This window comes from Drosophila suzukii, unplaced genomic scaffold, assembly GCF_043229965.1.
Source record: "Drosophila suzukii unplaced genomic scaffold, CBGP_Dsuzu_IsoJpt1.0 scf_23, whole genome shotgun sequence".
In the NCBI taxonomy this organism is placed as follows: Eukaryota; Metazoa; Arthropoda; class Insecta; order Diptera; family Drosophilidae; genus Drosophila; species Drosophila suzukii.
This window is the reverse complement of record NW_027255910.1, coordinates 34,667-58,790: the sequence shown is the minus strand read 5'-3', so window position 1 is coordinate 58,790 and position 24,124 is coordinate 34,667. Positions and strand designations below refer to the sequence as shown.

Here is a 24,124-nt window from a genome sequence, read left to right as displayed (position 1 = left end):
AAATTGAATTGTAGGTAAATCTAGTCTTTTTAGAGTCTGATGTCTTTTACTATACTCTGCTAGTTACATGTTATGACTTAATATCAGGGATTTCGGGTGCTCAATAATCCCATAAAATAATAAAAGTTTAACAACCTACTGTTAGGAAAAGATCAGAAATATAACGAAAATAAAGTAGAGGATGCCATAAAAGAGGGAGGTCAGAACCAGTTTAAAAATTGTGTACATTGCTTAGAAAGGAAAAGAGAAAATCAAAAGAAATGTACAGTTTAGGTAGCTGGGGCAGCCATTGGAAAAGTGAAATCTGTTACAGTGGTGGGTGTGGCTAGGGGTTGAAGCACGCAATACAATTCTAAACCTGTTTACATGATGGATAAAAGGATTTTAGTAAGAGAAGGATGTAAGTATCTTAAATATGAATTACAAGTACCCATCTATGACAAACCATCATTATTAAATATGAGGAACATGTATCCAAAAGATCAATTTTATGAGAGAAGACTAATACTGATTAATTAAATAGGCACATGAAAACATATTACTCAATTAGTTAGAGAATATCAAACAACTAGATTTATCAAGCATTTTGATGGAAAAATCAAAGTATTGAATTAATATATATTTTTTTATTATCCAAATAGAAAAAATTTTCGTTTTTGGTCAAGGGATAATATTCCATGAGTTTTTCCATTACCTTGACCTTTGCGCCTGCATCGAGGTATTTTAGCAATCCTTTGTAACAACTATTTGTGTTGTTGGTAACATTTATAAATTGTTCGCAAATAAAAAATACTTTCCTAATTATATATTTTATGACCTCTTTTATGAAGGGATAATATTCCATGAATTTTTTTTCCAATACCTTGACCTTCGCGCCTGCGTCGAGGCATTTAAGCAAATCCTTTGTAACATAACTATTTGTGTTGTTGGTAACAGCTATAAATGGTTCGGAAATAAAAAAATACTTTCCTAATTAAATTTTTATGATCATTTTTTATGACATTTGCGCCTGCGTCGAGGCATTTTAGCAAACCTTTACACCACCACCTATGTTTATTGTAGGTAACCAACTTGACTCTGGGGTTATGGTACGGTTAGCAATGGGTGGTTTGCTTAATGGGATTTAAATTATCGGTGACAAATTTATAAGTGAAAGTCACAGACATTTTTGGACAAAGGATACAATTGGTCATTTAGGTGTGGGTATACACATTTGTTATGGTGATAGAAAATGGGATAATCATAGTGTTTTTTGTTTTTTACTGTATTACGCCGGAGCGATTTCAATTACTTTCCCAATTATAGTTAGTTTTAAATCGTTTTTTGACATTCATATATTTTGTTCTTTCTAGACATTTTATTGTAGCTATGTTAGTAGTAGTTAGTAGTTATGGGATGTAAGGCTAGCTATCGTAGTTAAGATTACATTTATTATACGTACATAAGATGAAAGAACATGAAAAATGGAAATGCTTTATTTTAACAATATACTAGTTAAAGTGGATGATATTTTTATATATTCTTAATATCTGTAATTATGAATCAAAATTGTTTATCAAAGCAGTTTCTACACAGCTTTTAGACAACTTGTGAACAATTTATATCTTAATTAGATTTACAATCACAGGATACATCTTCCCCCAACATATTCGGACATGTTCCTCTTAGATTTATATATCAATCTTGAGCTATTTTGGCTTTGCATTCTTTCTTACGTACATAGCAAACACGTTGAAAATCAGAGTGTAAGTTTTTACTTCACATCGAAAGTCGTCTAGTGATCAAGAATTTTTGATCATTCTTAACAAAAGACTGTAAAAGCTCGTAGACGTTAATAACAACTAGTAACCAGCTAATAATAATTAGTAAACATCAAGTAAATAGATACTAAACATATATAAACCAGATACTAAACAGCTAGTAAACAACTTGTATAAATCTACTATACAACTTGTATACATCTACTAAATATATATAGGATATTCAATTGCGTTGCAAACGTTTGAAAAGTGTAAAAGTGTATGCAGTTCCAACAACAATTTCCATACAAAATAGTTTTCAAGGCCTACAACACCCCAGCCTATGTATACAAATCTGTTGTACTTGTTTAGAAATAAGGGGTTAAAAATGGGTAGGAATTTTAACTAAAATACTAAAAATATACTGAAAAGTTGGGTTTAAATCCATGGTAATGACAGTGAAAGGAAAGAAACAAATTTGAAAATATCAAAGCCTTCTTCTCACAAAAACTTAAAAGTTGGCTTTCTTTTGTACGTCAATATCCTGCAACGATGTTTTAAAATAGAGGGCGTTCACAATTCTCGTCTGGCAAACTTACAAAGTTTACACTTTTGCAACGCAATTGAATACCCTAATAGAAACCAGATACTAAACAGCTAGTAAACAACTTGTATACTTCTAGTAAACAACTTGTATACATCTACTAAACATATAGAAATCAAATACTAAACAACTTGTATACATCTACTAAATATATAGTAACCAGATACTAAACAGCTAGTAAACAACTTGTATACATCTAGTAAACAACTTGTACACATCTATTAAACATGTAGAAACCAGATACTAAACAACTTGTATACATCTACTAAATAGATAGTAACCAGCTAATCAGTATTGTAATTAAAGAGTTTATTAAACTTATTCAGAATCTTAGACAATGATGCCTTACTCATACAAAAAGTATACAAATAGAATAGAATTAGATAACTAGAACTAGAAAAATAGTTGACAACAAAAACCGATATTACCAGGTCCCAACACCTCTATCATAAACTTGAATCAGAAATTAAATTGAAAGACGCTCCTATGCTAGCTAATGATGCTTTCGAAATATGTTACAATATTATTATGGGATGGAACAAATGAATGCTTTAAAAATAATTCAACATCTGAGAAAGATTACATTGTGAGAACTATTTAACATCTATCTATGGGAACCAAGCGAAAATCTGCGCTTGGAACGAAGATTAAGAACCGACATGTTTCTTACAGAGGGATGGAGAAAGAAAATTATTTATATACAAATATACATAAGATATAATTAATTATGAATTTATTGAAATATGTTTACAATAATAAAATATATAAAAAAATATTGAATGATCCTACAAATTTTGTATCTGACTGTAATTAAAACTCCAGGTACAAATGAAGGGGAAGTATTTTATTCAATGTCCTTGGGTCTTGGGCATGTGACTTTGATGACGGTCAGGTAATGATAGTTCACTGCAAGTGTGTTTGGCTAAAACATCTTAGAAACTTTAACTTGTGTACTTTGATAGTTCTTAATAAGAGACTATAGCGACTCATAATACTTGTTAACATTTAGTTACCATCTAAGACCAAGTACTTTACAGATACTTTACAGATAGTAACCATCCAAAATCAAGTACTGTACAGGTACTATACAAAAAGTAACCATCCAAAAACAAGACTAAAAAGAAAGTACCATCAAAATACTGCTAGGTAACAACTAAATACAACGAGTCCAACGTGTCAAGTCTATGTCGGTATGACTACTACCCTAAAAAATTGTATGTCTCTGGATAATCTCAAAGTCAATACCTATTAAATTCTGGATGGAGCAGTGGAAACGAAATTTCTACGGGATCCCCACTTAAAATTTTTTTGCACCATTAAAAAATTTGTTGGGATTGGCTGAGGATTATAAAAAAGTTTTGTTAAATTGTAAACACGAACTAGTGTTGATGCTAACTAAGAATCTTGGTGAATCTTGAACAAATCAGAAATGAACAAACTTTTAAACTGGAATTTACGAATAAAATCTGGAAAATTCCCCATGTTACTCTGAGCGATTTTACAAAAATTAAGATGTACGATATTATTAAAAGTTGTGTAAACCTACCAATCGCATTCCAGAGTTGGGATTTATATGATAACCCCAAATTGGGGTACGGGAGTCAACACAGCTGAAATGTGAAATTGTCGGCTAACCGCGAAAAACCAAGATTTGCCATAATTGGACTTACACTAAATGGAGAACTTATCACAAATAACTTATCAAACTTGAGAGTTCACTTGATTTCTGAGTCATATCCATCATAATCTGAATGTTGATTTTAGTAAGAATTAGTATGCTCACCTATATGAAATGTATACAAGATTTCAATCTAGTTACTATAATCGTGAATCACAACCATTTTTGACCCCAAATAAATTTAAATTGAAGACCCCTGTTATTGTGGTTGATCTTTCATATCAAAATGAATCAGTAAAAATTGGTCCTATTGATGTGAGAATTTCAATAGAACTAAAGACCCAAGCTTACTGTCTCCTCATATAAGACCGTTTAGTTGAATTTAACCCACTAAACGGACTAGTACAAAGAGTTGTTTAACATTAGAAAAATGTTGAAAGAGACTGTTTCGATTGATGTTCAAGGTTTCTTTGATAATAATAATAATTTTATTCTAAAGGAAATTGGAATTGTATTCGAAAAAGATCCAAACTTGAATAATATTTTTTTAATAGAACCACCATATGATTTTACTTTGCTAAATACAAAATCTCGGAAGACTGCAATTTGGTTAACCAATACACATCACAACATTTTTTGGAACGATGGAGAAAATAGTTTTCCACGAACTCGAAAGTATCTAAGGACAATTACAAGCGGAAAACAAATTATTTGTAAAGGTGTGGAAAAGAAACGATTTCTACAGACGTTTTTTGGGAGTCGTCAGCTCATTAATGTCGAGGAAATGGGCTGTCCGTCATTAAACAGGTTTAAAGGAAACCGGTTTCCCTATTGTGAAACACACCTTAAGGGCGGGGTTTGTGCTCTTAACAATGCATACATTATTTTGACATTTTTTAAAAGTAGCTGCAAAACAATAAAATAATTTTTATACATTTTTTTAAAGTTGAGACTAGATGTGTAAAGATGTGCAGGAAAACAAAATTAACCAAATTAAGTTTCATGAGGGGAAATTGACCAATTTATTGAACAATTTAAAGGAGAGATAATTGGTCAGCATTTTCAATACCTTCTAAACACAAAAACTATGTTCATGAATCGAGGTGGACATGACCTCAAAACTACGAATTATGGTGAACACTTTACATTTTGTAATCCAGAAATGACGTCGGAAACGTGCGCCTGCTTCTTCTATGCAAATCGCCGGAATCAAAGCCGAAAATTAATTTCTATATATAACAAATATGTTGGCAATACCAAAACAAATGAATAAATGTATGTGTTCAGGCCCACTGTCCGGCGAATCTGGACTGGCCCCGCTATCCAGCTGCACCAGCTGCACCGCTCTACCGCTCTCCCGCTCTCCCGCTCTCCCGCTCTCTCGCGCTCCCGCTCTCCTGCGCTGTTCCTAGCTCCCGCCATGAAGTCTGCGCTTTGGAGCGCAGAGCGGAGCTTAGACTAAGTCAGTTCGATTTCTGAAGTTCAAGAGAATAAACCGCGGTCGTACCCCCGCCTACTTTTTACCCAGTTAACTTCTTGTGCACTTTTATTTCCGACTAAGGGGCAAATACGCGTTCGAGTGGTTTCTCCCCAACAGCTTCATCAGCACCAGCAGCAAACCGCACCAGCAGCAAGCCAGCGAAGCCCAGCGAACCAGCCCGCCGACGCCGACCGTTTTCCCGCCGTCGCCTCCCACGCCATTCCACCAGCGCCAGCACGGTACCCCGCTGCCCCCCGGCGTACATTTTGGTCCTTCGAGCCGGATAGGATAAGTAAAGCTTTTCGTTATATTAATTGCCGGTCTGCAGTCAGCCACTCGAAAATAATTCGTTTGACTTTCTGTACGATTTGTCTAAAATCCTAGTCCGATTAAATCCGACAACGGCAATTAAAAATTACTTCGCCATTTTTTTTTCTTCGATTTTCCTTTTGCTACGTGCGGCCATATTGCCAATTTTTTCCGACTCCTTTTTTAATTGCATTTGGCCGCTCATCCATACTTACATACACATATACAAAATCGAAAAAAAAAATTCCAAGCTTAGAGGAAATATTGTGCAAATATAAGCCAAGCATACAGTGAGAATTATTAAATTTCTAGTGTTCTGCCAATTCAGGCCCCCAAAACTTTTCAAGATTTTTCTCTCTGTATATCCGCAGCCGCTAAAATACTTGCACATATTTTTTCGTTTTTCCAAATACAGTCCACACACAATAAATCGAAAACTTCCACAACAACACATACCCCGCCGGCAATAATTATTTAACAAATTTAAAACCGGCGAAAATTACATACATACAAATATATTACATCCATACAAATATCTACATCCATACAAATATCTACATATATACACATATCTACATCCATACAAATATATTACATCCATACAAATATCTACATCCATACAAATATCTACATCCATACAAATATCTACATATATACACATATCTACATCCATACAAATATCTACATCCATACAAATATCTACATCCATACAAAAATCTACATATATACACATATCCACATACAGTCACATATAATTTTTAACTCCACCATCCCGTTCCGACTAATGAAAGTTTTCCGTCGGCCATCCGGTAAAAAATAATAAAATACAAAAATTACACCAACCGACGAGAAAATTTTTTGGTCATTGTGTTTTATTTACCATCAAACTTTTTTAGTATTTTTTTTGTATTTGGTATTTACTCCGTAAAATTTATTTTATTTAAACGGGAAAAATACCAGCACTCCACTGCATGCATAGCATCCTCCGTCCACCATTTTTTTTGGTATATTTTTAGTATTTTTTCCTCGAAATATTAAATAAAATTAAAGCAATACTCCAATATTAAATAATCAACCGATCGCATCCTCCGACCAACAAATTTTGGTATTTTTTCTTCATTTAGAAGTTTAAATAAAGGCGAAAATATTACAATTACTCCACCGGGGACTATATATATACACATAGTTGGTATTTTCCCCCCTCAATTTATCGAAACGCAAAATACCAGCAAAAAATATACCAAACTTGGTCCCAACCATAATACATATACCAAAAGGGTTAAATATTATAGAATTACTTCTCAACGGGTGATATTCGAACTCATCACTCACTGTTCCTAATCCGTATTATTGGGTTTAATTCCGCAAAGTAACCAGGTCGGTGCTTGCTTCCAATTTCTATTTCTCCGATCCACTACTTTTTTGTCGACACCTCGTTCCACTGTTCCAGAAGTGGGCCAGGTTTCCTATTTATCCGACATAAACAAAGGCGAACAGATTCAGACCCAAATAAAGGTAATTTCTCTTTAAATGTCCGCTGGAAGTGATAACAACAAGTTGTCTATTCCACCTGCCGTAGTCCCAAGCATATCCGTAGATCCGCCCACACCCGAACTAACTGCCAAGACCTCGTCGCCCCGAAAAAGGGTCACCCGTGCAAACGTCAAAATGGCACTAACACCTTCCCAGATCGCTCTAAGCAAATTTACTGAGGTCTCAGATTGGCTGAGTGAGTTTTAATCCAGAGCAAACACTCTTTCGCCGATCCCTCCTACTCTGTCTATGCTGAACATCCGCCGCGAAGAAATACGCGCGTTATGGGACCGCATCAAGGCAGAATACGATGAATGCACCGGGTGCATAGCAGAAGCCGGAGACAGTGCAGCTGATAGTTTGCCAGTTCTCAAGGCTAAATACGGCTACTGCTATTCCGTTTACGAGAGATGTGGGGCTCAGATCGCGGATATGATAGCCCAGGCTCCCCAAGTTCAAGCTGTTCCTACCCAGACTTACATTCCCTCTGGATGTCGGCTGCCTCCGTGCGATACCGAGGTTTTCACCGGAGACTATCTGCGGTGGCCGACCTTTAGGGATCTGTTTACGGCCATTTACATAAACAATCCAAGGCTGACGCCAGTCGAAAAATTGTTCCACCTAAATGCCAAAACAAGCGGCGATGCACACACGATAGTGTCAAACTCCCCCCTTACTAACGACGGCTTTCGCTCAGCTTGGGCTAACCTAACTGAGCGTTTCGAAAACAAGCGGTTGTTAGTAAATAGCCAATTGAAAATACTTTTCAATGTGCAGTCCGTTAATCAGGAATCTGGGTCAGCTATCCGTGAACTTCAACGTACCATCCAGGGTTGCCTTACGGCTTTAGAAATGTCCGGAATTGAAACAGAAAATTGGGATTGCCTCCTAGTGTACATGTGCTCCTCCAAACTTCCTAAGCTCACGCTATCCTTGTGGGAACAGTCCCTGCACAATAAGGCAGAGATTCCGACGTGGCAGGAACTGAACGCCTTCCTTACGGAGCGTCACCGGACCTTAGAAGCCATAGACGACGTACGGCCGTCGGGATCGAGTCAATCTCTGCCAAAAACATCCGCCCCCACTGCAGCGCCTCGAAGAATAAATTCATACGAGACAAGGGTAGCACCCAAGCCAAAAGGATGTGACCTTTGTAAGAAGGAAAACCATCCTGTCCGCACATGTGCACGGTTCCTCCAGATGACTGTCGACGAGCGTTCGGCATACATAAAGAGGAAGCAGCTGTGTCTAAACTGCTTCGCACGAGGGCACCAGCTGCGTGATTGTGAGAGCACTCATAGTTGCTTTACGTGCCGCGGCCGCCATCACACCTTACTACACAGAGGCAACTCCTCCCAATCGCCTTCGAATCCCGCCCCAAGACCCAGATCAAGACAAAGTACACCAGTTGCCACCGCTTCCCGGTCCACGGACTCGACAGTACAAAATTACTTCGCGACGGGGTATAGATCCGTCTTGCTGGGCACCGCCATAATTGACATATGTCACTTGGGGTCGAATTTTAAAGCTCGTGCCTTGATAGATTCAGGATCAGAGGCAACCTTCATTTCTGAGCGGCTGTTCAATCTAATTAAGTTGCCTCACCAGGTAATCCGAGCCCAAGTATCAGGCTTAAACCAGACAGTATCCGCTGAATCCAAAAAGCTCTGTCAGTTTACCATCCGTTCTCCGACCAGGCCTGGCTTGCAAATAAACACGACGGCCTATGTTCTTCCTCAATTAGCTGGAAACCTTCCATCTTGTCCGATTCCGCAACAGTTTCTACGGGATCTTCCCGAACTGTCACTAGCGGATCCAAAGTTCTACGAGAGTGCACAGATAGATATTCTGGTCGGGGCCGACATACTGCCATCCATTCTCCTAAGCGGCACCCGGCCGAATATTTGTGGCTCTCTTCTCGGGCAAGAAACCATTTTCGGGTGGATCCTAACAGGACCCGTTCCTGCTCCAAGGGAAAATCAGATTTCCGTTTTTTTCCACACGAATCTCCCACACAGTTGACACGTCCCTGGATAGGCTTCTCACCAAATTTTGGGAGGTGGAGGATCTGCCAGTAAAAGTGACAAAATCTTCCGATTTGGCTTGTGAGGAAAATTTTCTCCGAACGACTACGAGAGACGATAACGGCAGGTATGTCGTAAGTCTTCCGTTTCGTGATCCTCAAAACGTAAAATCCGCCCTCGGTCACTCCAGATCCTCCGCGTTGTCGCAGTTCTTAAGAACCGAGCAACGCCTGTAGAGGGACTGTCAGCTGAAAGCCAAATAAGACTCCGTGATTCAAGAGTATCTCGACCTCAATCACATGAAAGAGGTCCGTCCTACCCATAATTCTGCCAGTTATTACCTTCCGCATCATGCCGTGCTCAAGCCGGAAAGTACAACCACTAAGTTACGTGTGGTTTTCAATGCCTCCAGCCCTTCAGAGAATGGGGTCAGCTTAAATGATATCCTTCATGCTGGCCCAGTCTTACAGTCCGATCTAACTATCCAGATCCTGAAGTGGCGATATTTCCGATACGTCTACAGTGCCGATATCGAGAAAATGTATCGGCAGATATGGGTAGATCCGAAGCATTCCCCGTTCCAACGCATTTTATTCCGCAACAGCGAGGGGCACATTCGAGATTTCGAATTACAGACGGTAACTTTTGGAGTCAATTGCGCGCCATTCCTGGCCATTCGAGTCCTGCAAAAGTTGGCAACTGACGTGCAGCTCAGCCATCCAAGAGCGAGCAATGTCATTCGAAATAATATGTATGTAGACGATGTCCTTGCGGGAGCTGACTCCGCCGAGGACGCTAAGTCCATTGTTCGCGAGCTACAAAGTGCTCTAGATTCCGCGGGGTTTCCACTGAGAAAATGGACCTCCAACAACAAAGAAATATTAGCTCATATCCAAAGCGATCATCTTCTGACAGCCGACTTCCTCGAGATCGACACTGAGAGCACAGAGATGGAAGGCGACGTCCGATGAGTTCTTTTTCGTCCCACCAGATTTAGCAACGGAAATCTCCCACACGAAACGACAAGTCCTTTCCCAAATTGCCAAGCTATTTGATCCAGCAGGCTGGCTCGCTCCATTTGTTGTGTGTGCCAAAATCTTTATGCAAGAGATTTGGCTTCAGGATCTAGGCTGGGACGATAAACTTCCAATTGAGCTGTGCCAAAGGTGGAACAGCTTTCTCCAGAGCTATTCGGTCCTAGACCAGGTCAGAATACCCAGATGGGTTTCCTTCCGTCCAGAGTTCCGCGTAGAGCATCACGGATTCTGTGACGCCTCGCAAAAGGCATACGGTGCTGCGATCTATGTGCGCGTAGAAGTGGGCCATAAGACGATGGTGCACTTGCTCACGGCCAAGACGCGTGTGGCGCCAGTCAAAACTGTGTCCCTTCCCAGGCTGGAGTTATGTGGGGCTCTCCTTTTGTCCGAGATGGCCGAGGCCATTCTTCCAAATATGCCGAGGCTGACCTCAAAATTCCACTGTTGGACCGATTCCACGATTGTGCTAGCATGGTTAGCAAAACCAGCGTGCCATTGGACTACGTTCGTTGCCAACAGGGTGACGAAGATCACCGAGTCCACTGAGGCGGCCAATTGGTCGCACGTTCAATCCGAACATAATCCAGCTGATTTGGCTAGTCGAGGAGTTCCCCTTCAAGAGCTGGTGGATAACCCGCTTTGGTGGCATGGACCCACTTGGCTGCAACGTCCACGCGATCAGTGGCCCAGCCAGGGAACCGACCTGCCGGTGACTGAGATCGAAAAGCGTGCCGTTAAAGTCCATGTGGCGTCTATGCCGTCAGAAGATTTCCTATTCCGATGTCGAAGACAATCACCGCCTTCCGGGGTCCGTGTAGAGGCCCAGGACGTTGCCGCCGCGGAAGAACTCATGACGATTTGCACTCAGCGCAGGTATTTTTCTGAAGAATACCGCTGCTTGAGTCAGAAGCGTCCTGTGCCCGCGGCGAGTTCGATTCTCTCCCTGAACCCCTTTCTAGATAAGAAAGGGGTAATCAGGGCATGCGGCCGCGTAACGGCCTCCGACAGTTTGCGGTATGATGAACGACATCCGATAATCCTGCCGTACGAATGTGCACTCTCGCGGCTTCTGGTCAAATTCACGCATCTCATTACGTTGCATGGTGGCAACCAGTTAGTGGTGCGTCTCACTCGGTCCAGATACTGGGTTCCGAGAATAAAGAACTTGGTGAAGGTAGTGGTTAACTCCTGCAAGGTCTGCGTTATCCACAAAAAGAGATTGCAAGTCCAGATGATGGGAAGTTTTCCGAAAGAGCGAGTGTCCTTTTCCCGCCCGTTCACGTACACAGGGATGGACTACGCCGTTGACATAAAAAATTATACCGGAAGAGCTTGTCTCATTACGAAAGGGTATGTGTTGGTTTTCGTTTGTTTTTCTACAAAGGCCATCCATCTAGAGCCTACATCCGACTTAACGACTGAAAAGTTTCTGGCCGCTTTCGCTCGTTTCGTCTCTAGAAGAGGGTGTCCTCGCCAAGTCCAATCCGACAATGGAAAGACCTTCGTCGGCGCCTCCACCGTGCTTTCCCGAGACTTCCTGCAAGCCGTTAAGGAGTCTGTGACCGATGCCTATAGTCATCAGCAGCTCACCTGGCAATTCATTCCTCCGGGGGCACCCCACATGGGAGGCCTATGGGAAGCTGGTGTCAAGAGCTTTAAGACCTTGTTTTACAAGTCCACCGCTACGCGGAAGTACACCTTTGAAGAGCTGTCCACCCTCCTAGCGAGAATCGAAGCTTGTCTGAATTCCAGACCGCTATCTCCCATGTCCGAGGATCCAACTGATCTCTTAGCGTTGACACCAGGGCACTTTCTTGTTGGTGGACCTCTTCTATCCATAGTGGAACCTGAAGTAAAGGGCGAATCCAAGTCCATTCTGAACCGGTGGCAGCACTTAAAGTCTCTCCATCAACAATTCCGCACTCGATGGAAGGATGAGTACCTTAAGGAGCTCCACAAGCGCAACAAGTGGCAAGTCCCCACAGAAAATCTGCGTGTTGGCGATCTGGTCGTCATTAAGGATGACAATTTGCCCTCAAATGAGTGGCGACTCGGAAGAATAGACTCCGTTTTTCCGGGAGCCGATGGTAATGTCCGCGTAGTCGACATTCGTACGACACGCGGCATTGTCAAACGTCCAGTGACCAAGGTGGTTCTTCTTCCAAGAGAGCCGCCCAAAACTACCTCGTAACGAGCCGCGTTTCTTACACACCCTAGTCCGTAGCCATTATCCACGTCAGTGTTAATCAGCCCTGTTTGTTTTTTTTCCTTATCCACACTCTAAACAGGAAAATGGCTCCCCGTCCACGTAGCGCTCAGGCTCTGGATAGCAGACGTACTCGAGGTACTCAGTCCTACCGATGCCGAGTCTGCCGCGGAATCCATCCTCTTCGGAAGTGTCAGAGGTTCCTAAAGCTGAGCGCAGAGAAGCGGCTGCGGGCAGTGCTTATTAAAAAGTACTGCGCGAACTGTCTCGCACACGAGCACTCCACTGGGAGCTGTCGTAGCGGTGACCGGTGCAGAACGTGCAACCGGGATCATCACACGCTGCTGCACATGCATGACCTTGGTTCCCGGAAAAAGTCCGGCTCCAAGCAAAAGTCCCGCTCCAAGCAAAAGTCCCGCTCCAAGCAACAGCCCGCTTCTCCGCAGCGTTCGCGCCGGCAAGATCCGCCAACTCGCCAAACGCCTGCTCCTCCACCGCGCTCAGCATCCTCGACACCAGCTCCGTCGCTCGCCGCACTTCTCCAGCGGCATAGCGTTAATGTCCTCCCGACTGCTGTGGTGATCGTCGAGACCGGAGAGAAGAAGTTCGACACCGCCGCACTCATCGATCCGTGCACCCCGACAAGCTCCATTGATGCATCCCTGGCCGCCGCGTTGCGTTTGCCGACAACGAACGTGGGCGACGAGAGCATATGCACGGCGACGATTCGTTCGAAGGTCGACGAGGCCATCAAGCTGGAGGTGGTCCTCAAGATCGAGCCTAACGTGCGCATCCGCACTCCCATCCGTGCGCTCAGTGAGAGCGTCGTCCAAAAATTTAAGGAGCTACCGCTCGCGGATGAGGTTTTCCACCGGCCAGCCACGATCTCATTGATCCTGGGCGCCGACGTCTACCCGAAGGTGATAAAGCCGGGCTTTCACATGGTCGACGAGGGACTGCCGGTAGCCCAGAAGACGGTGTTCGGGTGGATCGTCTCCGGCGCCTGTACGCAGGCTTGAGGCGTAGGCGGCTGGCCGAAGTTCCGTCTCCGTTATTATTTTTGCAACGCTAGCGATTGCAAGGGGGGCGGAATGTTCAGGCCCACTGTCCGGCGAATCTGGACTGGCCCCGCTATCCAGCTGCACCAGCTGCACCGCTCTACCGCTCTCCCGCTCTCCCGCTCTCTCGCGCTCCCGCTCTCCTGCGCTGTTCCTAGCTCCCGCCATGAAGTCTCCGCTGCGCTTTGGAGCGCAGAGCGGAGCTTAGACTAAGTCAGTTCGATTTCTGAAGTTCAAGAGAATAAACCGCGGTCGTACCCCCGCCTACTTTTTACCCAGTTAACTTCTTGTGCACTTTTATTTCCGACTAAGGGGCAAATACGCGTTCGAGTGGTTTCTCCCCAACAGCTTCATCAGCACCAGCAGCAAACCGCACCAGCAGCAAGCCAGCGAAGCCCAGCGAACCAGCCCGCCGACGCCGACCGTTTTCCCGCCGTCGCCTCCCACGCCATTCCACCAGCGCCAGCACGGTACCCCGCTGCCCCCCGGCGTACAGTATGATTATGGTACAAAATAAACTTCTGACATTTTATTTCGAGCTAAAATTGCAGGTACGGAGAATGGAAAGTATTTCCTTGACTGAGATATGTCGGCTACTTGCGAGTTGTTGCGCGGTCGTGATTTCCACCCCTATTATGGGAACGTATTAGAGCTAGCACTCACCCGTGAGGTCATTGTCGTGAGGCTCATGATTTTGTCAATGGGCGTGCGCCTTCAGACTTGTGCATGTGTCCCTTTTATTCCGGTCAGGTAATAGACAGGTGCGCATGTTCGGGTAGCTCTTGCTTGAATCCCTTTTATGATATGATTATGACCCGTTTGTAGAAAGGAGAGATCTTGAAAAAATTAAGCAGTTAAACATTCTGGGGCGAAAAAAAAATGTCTGTTTGAAAATATTCCACATCTGAGAATCATTAACTTGTGACACTTATTTTTTTGGGGTTCTTTTGATTTCTAAATTAGTTTTACAATCATAGGAAACATTATTCCCCAACATGATCGGACATGTTCCTCTAAGACAACCAGTCTTAGATGTTTTGGGTTTGCGACCTTTCTCACGTGCACAGCAACACCTGCTGAATATTAATTGCTGATAATGAGGAAAAGGATACATAATCAATATTGTCACATGGGGATGTGGGGAAAGTGTGCGACCTTTCTCCCGTGTACAGCAACACCTGCTGATTATTAATTGCTGATAATGAGGCAAAAAGGTCACGTGATCAGTATTGTCACATGGTGGTGTGGGGTTGGGGGGGCAATTTAGTATACTCTTTATGGATATGATCGTGACATTTTTATGACATCTAAACCATTTAAAATCAGATAATTTATGGATTATGATAATTGTCCCAGAACCCGCATTCATTAATGAAGAGGCGGGGGCCATTAATATGTTAATTAGTGAGAGGCGGGGGTCATTAATATGCTAATTAGTAAGGGGGCGGGGGCCATTAATATGGTAGTTGTCCCAGAATCCGTCTTTCCCTACTACTGACAAAAATGCTTTCCTAGTAGAGAAAATACTAAAAAGGAAAAATAATTAAGTGCTTGAAAAATGGAGCGGTTCCGATTCCAGCCACAACTCATGGATATCTGTAAATTATATGGATATCTTATCTATTTATTTACAAATTTTTATTCTTATAATATAAATATATAAACATTTATTTAATAATGGGTTTAATTTTGGTTACTACTTAATATATGTTTAATGTTATAATGACCATGAGCCAATGTATTAAAATTATCTGGTAAAATAAATCTCTTATCATCCTTATAATTAAGACTTGTTTTATTCATAATTTCAGTATAGAGGATGTGCGACCTACTTCGAATAACTCGCTGGGATCCATAAAATGTTTTTTTATATTTTATACATTCTAATATTCTTCATGATTCAGTTTTTTAATAACTGATTTCTTAACTCCTTTAATTTTTTTTATACATTCGTTTTCGTTTCCTTCCTTATCAACTAAACAAGAGTATGCCTTAGCCTTAAGTCCAGCAAAAGAAGTCATAACCCTACCTGCATGTTCATCCTTCATTTTTCCAGGTTCCCTATTATTAGCTGGAACTATATTAAATTGGTTTTCTAGTTTATAATTTGAGGTATCGAATCGTTCAGGATTTTCTTTTATAGTTTCGTAAAAGTCTCTGAAGATAAAATAAATGAATCTGTATCCATATAAATTATTTTCGAAGAAGGACTTTTAAGTAATAGAAAATTATAATAAAATTCATACAATAACCATTTAGATAATTCTAAAACAGCAACTCCTATGTATATTGGCTTATCGTACATAATTTTTGATGGTGTTGATTCAATCGCTGCATGATCTGTGAGTTTTGCCGTATACTGCATTATTCATTAACGTAAAAAAATTTTTTTCAAAATCATTTTTGGCTAGTTTTTTTTGATCAGTGTTTTAATCAATAAAGGCTTTAACCAGCATGATTGTGTAAAAGACAAAACCCTATGTATTTTTTTACAATTAAACCATGCTGTATACAAAGGGGAAGCTGTTTTAAGTGGATAATGTATTCGCTTTTACTCGTTAAATCAGCTTTAAGTTTTTTCTGCTTACCTCCTGGAGGAACTTTGTTTTCTGGACAGAAAGGCAAGTAGTTATGTGAGTCATGCCGATCAGTAGGATATTCTAAATCAACTTCTAATATATATCCTACATTTCCCTCAACAGAAATATTTTTATAATCGAACGATTCTAATTGATCAACACTTAAAAATTTAAATCCTGAAAGCGGTAAGAGTTGACACATTGCCCAACCATATACATTTTTTGCATCAATATAACTCAGATAGTAATTTGGTTTACTTGAATCAAAGTTAGTTATATATTTATTATTAGCTATAGAAATTCTTTGGGTACATTTCCCCCCCCCCCCTTTTCGCTCTTTTTAAACAATTTTTATTGTCTCCGTCGCTAATAAGTTCTAAATTTGCATTAGTGTATTTGAGCATAGCATCCCAAGATATTGACGGTGCTGTAACATAGTTAATAGGGTCAACTAATAAATTTTCTGGCACATTTTTCTAAAATTTTCGAAAAAATCGGTTAAAATTAAAACATCACTTTCTAAATAAAGTTTTATATAATCTTTTATAGTGTTACAATTAAAAGTTTTCCAAACCTTTTGGGCAAAATTGTTATTATCTATACCACAATTTTCTTCGCTGAGAGAATTGTAAAAACTATCAATGTCAATAATCGTAAGGAAAAACACCCTTCCTACGCATTTGCTTAAATTTTTCTCCCTGAAATTTAGTACTTAGAATTTTAAAATCTTTGTTCTCCATGTAGCTCGATAGTTTTTCTAAACTAGAATTTAAAAATCTAATCGAATCGATATATCTTATTTTATATCTATTTGAGGCATTTATTTTAATTGTCTACGTTAGCGCTATATAAAGCTCTTTATTACAGGGTATGGGGCTGAAGTCTCCTTCTATTTAAGTAATGAGTAAATGTATGTCATGTTTAGATAAGTTATGAAATACTACAGGAAAGAAGGGATCACTTAATTTGTACTTTGGCTTGCAATTTTTATGAATGTATTTTCCAGACAATTGATCAAAATATTTATCTAGGTCGTCAGCTTTTATTTCCTTTTCACAGGCACAGCAATTGGCTTCCTGTTCATGGATTGTGCTAGCAATCAGGTTTTTGGGGGTCGACCAGTACATGTAAAACAAGCTCGTAGTATTTTCCTTGAGTGATTTGCAGAATTTTTATATGCAGTCAGCGCCTATAAAATTATACAAAATTTGAATTAGTTTTTAAAATAGTAATAAATTAACTATTTGTTGTTTTTTACATACCCTCATATGTCCACAATTCGTTAAGATCAGGATTATATTTATGTGCTATATAAAATGATACGGCACATGCAGTATGCTTCTGCACTTTTGTTGTTGACGACGTTGAAGGCATGTTCTATAGTTTTCAAGAACAGCCTCAATATCGGCATATATCACCACCGGAGGAGATAATTTTTTGTGAAAGCCCTTGAGTGAAGTTGTAGTATTTGGTTCAGGGTAAAACGAGGCCACTTTTCCGCATTCAAGTTTGTTGTGGGTAGTATTATTAACTGTGAAAAACTGTAGGCAGTTATCACAAAAATATCCTCCTGATTTGGCCTTGGAATGCTGTGGATAGCATAATCTTTTTACACTTGTAATGTAAGTGTAATGCATACTTTCTTGGCTTACGTTATTTATTCCCAATATATTGATGTGGTTAGTTCGAATTCATTTAGTTCAAAACGTTGGACCGATAATTTTGTCACCATCAGCATCGATCTCATTAACATTTATACTAAAATCTTTATTATTTTTCTCGAAATGAATAATCGCTTTATTCGTTATTGGAAACTCGATTCCTGAAAAATCCAATCTTATTCCGTCATATACAGTTATTTCGTTATTAATATTAATGTGGTAAGTTGTGGGCTTTGTCATTTTCTCTCGTGACTACTTTTTTTGTTTTGCTGTTGTAAAGGTAGCACTCTCATGAGTTTTATTAGCTATAAATGCCAGTATGCACCATTTAATACAAAATATGTCAGTATTCTGTACGTTTATAAGTGCATTTCGGGCTCTTATATTCTTCGGGGCCTGTATGTATCCGCAGCAGGAATGTTTTCTAGCTTGATTATAGTAATTTCAAAATAATTGAAATTTTGTATTGCTCAACCAGAGTCTTTTTCTTGAAACTCACTGCTCGATGCTAATAAGCTATCTACTGCCATATTTAGTTCATCGATAATGTTTTCATTTTGGTATACAGATTTATATGCAGTCCCAAAATGTTTTGTTGTTTCAACAGTAACTCCTTCGTCTGTTTGTTTAATATAGGTACCATAAACTCTTAGGTTGAATTTAATGGCTTATATTCTATCATGCAATGCTTTATAATTTCAATTATATTTTTTTGGCAATGCTGATAAAAATCTTTTAAATCAATAGTGTTTTGGACTGTACTATTGATTCGATATGATTTTACAGGAAAAACAGTTTGTGAGTTAAGAGCAAGAGAAGTAAAAATAATAAAAATATTATTCTATTTTCATTATTTTTACTTCTCTGGCTGATGCATTTTTATGCTTATCGGTCAATATGTGTTGACGTTCCCTTGTTGCAAGATATTTATCACCACAAGTAGGGCATAAAAGTTCTAATTTTAAATCCTTTTTATTTTCGCTAATCTTAGCTTTTTTTTCTTGGTTGAGTACCCTCATCAATTCTCATCCGTTTGAGAGCATTTGATGATGTTGTGGGATGATCGTCCAGATGATTTTGGCTTCCGTTTTGTGGTTGCCGTTTTTCAACATTCATTAAAATATTGAAGGCATTTTTAGGTCCATTACAATTTGGATAGTGCTCGTCAAATTCATAATAATGAATTAAGGTAGAGCATGCAACACCTTATTTTTGATTTACACATTAAAACCTCGAAGGCATTCCGATGCTTTGAGCATTGACCATAATGAGCTTCAAACTCACTCATCTCCACATTTTTGGTGCACAAATCACAAGCAATAAATGACTCCATTTTTAGGGTTTTAGTTTTAATTTTTTTATTAAAAAAATATATTGTTATATGTTGTAATGTTGTTAACAATTTTCACCCACTCGTTAAAAAGGCAAAAAGCACGATTCGAATTGTTAGGCGCGATTACAAGGACCGATGTGGATCTAATTATTTTATTAGAATACAGTACTGAGGCATTTGAAGAACTGATCCCTAGCAATTTGAGTGGTGTCATTTTTATATGCTAGAATGTTCATTTAACAGGTTGACATCTACAGGGAGTGCATACAGGCAAGTTGTACTCCTAGAACCAATCCGATTGGTTCTCGAACATAAGGAGCAGCCCAATACCCCAGTAGAATGGTTATTAGAAGGAAAACGAACACAAGGTTTGATAACAAGTTACCGGGGGTGAACGTGGTGTAGGAGGGGTTAGGATGTAGGTAAATATCGAAGGTGTACAACTTCGACATAGGTTAAGGAAAGGCAATCTCTGTGTAAGCAAGATATGAATAAATGGTCAGTTAAGGTCGGGCCAGCATTGGCATAAAATGACGCGATGCAACCATTCGAATTTCCTAAGCCTTAAGCTAAGAGTAGCTATTAAAAGCGGTAGCGGAGGTTTTTTTAGGTGGTTTTAAATGTATTTTTTATGAGTTGTTTTGAATTGCAAGCGTATACTCATCCCATAATGAGTGTGTTTGGTATTCCATGGAACCCTCCCGTTTTATTGCATTTCAAATATTGTGGCCCCTTGTTATCTTCTGAGAATGAGCAGGAGAAAGTGAACGTGCGTACCCATGAACCCGAATCTCACCCCCTACCCTCGGGTCCTTGCTCATGACTGCTTGTGCGCGAAGGTGTGAAATTGTAATTTTGTGAGTTTTGTTCAAAATGTGCAGTTTTTATTTTAGAACAGAGAAAATTATACCATTGGAATGGGCTTGAAGAAATTGAATTCCCACTACTCGACTGAAAAAGGCAAAAAACGACGATGACCGCCGATACCGTAATTAATATACCCCCTCACTAAAAAAAAACAACTTGGTATCATTGGAAAGCATTTTTCAAGCCCTTTCCAAAGGGTTAATTTTCTCTGTTCTAAAATAAAAACTGCACATTTTGAACAAAACTCACAAAATTAAAATTTCACACCTTCGCGCACAAGCAGTCATGAGCAAGGACTTGAGGGTAGGAGGTGAGATTCGGTTTCGTGGGTACGCACGTTCACTTTCTCCTGCTCATTCTCAGAAGAAACCGAGGGGTCACAATACTTGAAATGCAATAAAACGGGAGGGTTCCGTGGAATACCAAACACACTGATTATGGGATAAGTATACACTTGCAATTAAAAACAACTCATACAAAATACATTTAAAACTGCCTAAAAAACCTCCGCAACAGCTTTTAATAGCTACTAACGTATGATGGCGCTGACCGCAAACCTGACAGCTCTGGTTGCTGGTGCAGAGAGACAGGGCATGCGACTTTCTCAAGCAATTGACGAAAAATTTATCCCTGCTGACTATATCCTTGCGCTTGTAACAGTCCAGCGCAAAAAAAGGTGGACAGCGACGCAGGACGTGGTCGCCGCAACAGTAATAACAAGGGTTATTCGAACGCCTTGAGTGCTCCTGTGCATTAGGCACTCGCACGCGTTTGGTCGGACCTGTTGAACGTGGGCCAGCATTGGAGTCGTACGACGAGCTTCGATTCTCAATCGCATCCATTATGACTAGCCGATCGTTCTGAAATTATTCCAAATCTCTTTAAGATGGAACCGTTGAAGAGCTTTCTTGGTAATGCTCCCAAGCGTTGTGGGTCTCCTTGGGCAACTTCGATGCCACGTAATGCGTCAACCGGTGCTGCGATGCCCCGTCCAAGGCTTGAACGCGGCGGAAGGCAGGTAGGCAATCATTGACCGTGCTTAGCATCGGCCGCAAAGAATCGGTGCTGTCCTTTTGCAATCTGGGCAACGCATAGATTGCGTTCATATGGTGTGAGAAAACGAGGCGATGATAGGTGTACCTTTTGATCATCATTCTCCAAGCCCCGGCATAAATTACATCTGTGAGCTGCATTTGACGAATGTCATTATCACGACTGATGGGCAACGACTCCTTGAGAAAGTGTAATCTTTGGACATTGCTTAGATTATTGTTGTTCTTGCAATTGGAGTAGAGTGGGAGCGACGTTATCGATAGGTTAGGTCGATAGGGCGATAGCTGCAGCAGCGGGATGAGTCTGGCGGGCGATCTGGCCATTTGAAGATTAATCCCGGTTCGCTCTGGGATTATGGCGGGGGGCGATGATCAGCAGATATCGTAATAGTCGCGGCCATACTGTCCAACAATCAAGGCAGATGCAGCTTGGAGTGAGAGTATAAATTTTCTTTGTGCTTTATATTAAATAGTGAGTTATGTTAGATTTCTATAGTAGTTCGGTATTTAATATTTATCATTTATAAAGGCAGCCGGGGTCCCAATACAAAGGGCCCCGGAAGAATTTATTTGGAGTTTTACCGACATCGCCATACTTCACCATACCTGCCAGCCCGACTTGGCGGCCCAGCAAACGGTGTCCGTTCGACCCGTATCAGCGACCAGCCAGAAAAACCTTCCACAGTCGACGCCGACAACGTCAACATTTCCCGGTGAGTCCGTTCCGGCGTACCGCGTCCTCCTCCTCTCGGGAACTTCCAGCGGTCACATTGCGGCGCTGAGAAGTATCGCCATTTCGTCTGGCAGCCGAATCTCGGACTGCCCTTACACAACTTACCGGAGAGCGCCGTTTTCCCGTGTGGAGACCCGTATCGCTGCTGGCCTCCGACGGGAAGTCATCAGCCCAGGCTATCATCGCCTCCAGGCCCGGCCCAACAGTGGCTGAAATTGAAGAGAAATTAAATACACGTGTACCTCGATTATATATATTGATATCTACTTACCTGTTTGTGGGTTTATCCGGAGTTACACCCGAGAGCCTTATTTGTCCTCGTTGTTTGCCTAAAATTAAAAAGGTCGCGAGCATTAGTTAAATGGTATAGTTTACAGTGCAGTTACGTACCTTTTTGGCCTGTCCCTTCTTTTCCCTTGGAGCTCCTCAGGATTAGGTGACCATACACACGCGCATCGCGCATGTTCCTTTGAGGGCCGCGTTTCCATGCGAGCTCTGCCAATACATGGCTGGTAGAGCATAGTTTCCGCGGCGCCTGTACCCTTTTCCTGCAAAACGAATCCCCTGCAGGTTTCGGTCTTAAAGGCTGAGGAAGGATAAATCTGTTAAGAGGAGCATGTATATAAACGGTAGTACTTGCGATACTTATTAAACCTTTGTAATACCCACTATGTGTGAGTGAGCTTTCCCAGTGGGGGAGATGGAACCGTAGCCGTAGTCGCGAGGAGGGGGCTCCTGCCGACTGCGAATGGGTGGTGCCCTGCAGCATCTTGAGGGCATCCATGGTTGGGTGGGAGCGCTTGGCTAGGACATCGATAGCCACCAAATGTAATCCATTTTCCCAACAATAATTGTAGATTTTTGCTTTGTTTACGTTTTTGCCCTTAGTGATGACCGATAGATTAGTAAAGTGAGAGCGCGAAGTTATCGACACTTATGTTGCGAGCTGTGGCATTAGCGGTACTCTGCCCTGAGGAACGAGTGAGCTAGCGGCACTGCCACCGAAAAAAAGCAGTTCGTAACATTGTTATGTATTAGACTTGTGAAGGCGTCGTAGTAGCCTGGCCAGTCCACACATGCACCGGAAAATTTAGGCACTGACATTTGCGGCATGTTTACTCGCAACTCCGGGTCGACGTTCCCGGCGGCTGCTGTCGGCGTAGTATTTTCTGGTCCAAGCCTGTCGAAGCCTTCGGCGAGAGCGCAATAAGCGTCCGTGTAACGCTCCTCGAAATCTGATTGGAAATTCTTCGTGGCGTAACTTGAGTCACTAAATCCAAATGAACGATCACCGAGTGCGTCTCCCGAAAAGCGTTCCATAATTCCTCCACTTGGTTCAGCCTTTTTATACCCGTTACTCGTAGAGTAAAAGGGTATACTAGATTCGTCGGAAAGTATGTAACAGGCAATAGGAAGCGTTTCCGACCCCATAAAGTATATATATTCTTGATCAGGATCACTAGCCGAGTCGATCTAGCCATGTCCGTCTGTCCGGATGAACGCTGAGATCTCGGAAACTTTAATAGCTAGGCAAGTTTGTTTCAGTAGACTGCCACGCCCACTTTTACGCCCACAAACCGCCCAAAACTGTGGCTCCTACAGTTTTGATGCTAGAATAAATATATTAACTGAAATGTATTGCTCTCATCAATACCTATCGATTGACCTAAAAAAAGTTTGCCACGCCCACTCTAACGCCCACAAACCGCCCAAACCTGTGACGCCCACAGTTTTCATGCTAGATACAAAATTTTAACTGAAGTGTATTGGTCTCGTCAATACCTATCGATTGATCCAAAAAATTAATTTGCCACGCCCACTCTAACGCCCATAGTATTTTAATCTCGCTTTGCTGCTTGCATATCTCCGTTTCTCTTTGGTCCCTTTAGCTAAGTAACGGGTATCTGATAGTCGAGGTACTCGACTATAGCGTTCTGCCTTGTTTTGATATAAATTTTAGTTTTCCTCGCCTGCGAATCCTTCCTAAAATTCTGTAACACAGACCTAAGATTTTGATGACGATCTGATAGCAAATTCACCAACTTGTCCAAATCTGAAACATCCGACTCAGGTTTCATGTTGCCAAGTGTACGACTAAGGCCTCCGCAACTCACCACCTTGAATAATTATATAATAGATAAATCTGTAATACTTGTCTCGCACACAACTTGGTAACTCACTCAGTTTGCATACCAGAACCACACCACAAAGAGGAAGCGAAGAGAAAAGGGTGCTTTGCAAAGTCCGGGTTGCCGTTATTTCGCTTATGTATCGATGTCTTCGTTTCACTG

The 24,124-nt window shown here is 41.2% G+C and overlaps 1 pseudogene; it reads left to right on the top strand.

Moving 5' to 3' along the window:
* Nucleotides 1-7,514: 7,514 nt before the first annotated feature.
* Nucleotides 7,515-20,805, top strand: LOC139354798 (uncharacterized; annotated as a pseudogene).
* The last annotated feature ends 3,319 nt before the right edge of the window (nucleotides 20,806-24,124 follow it).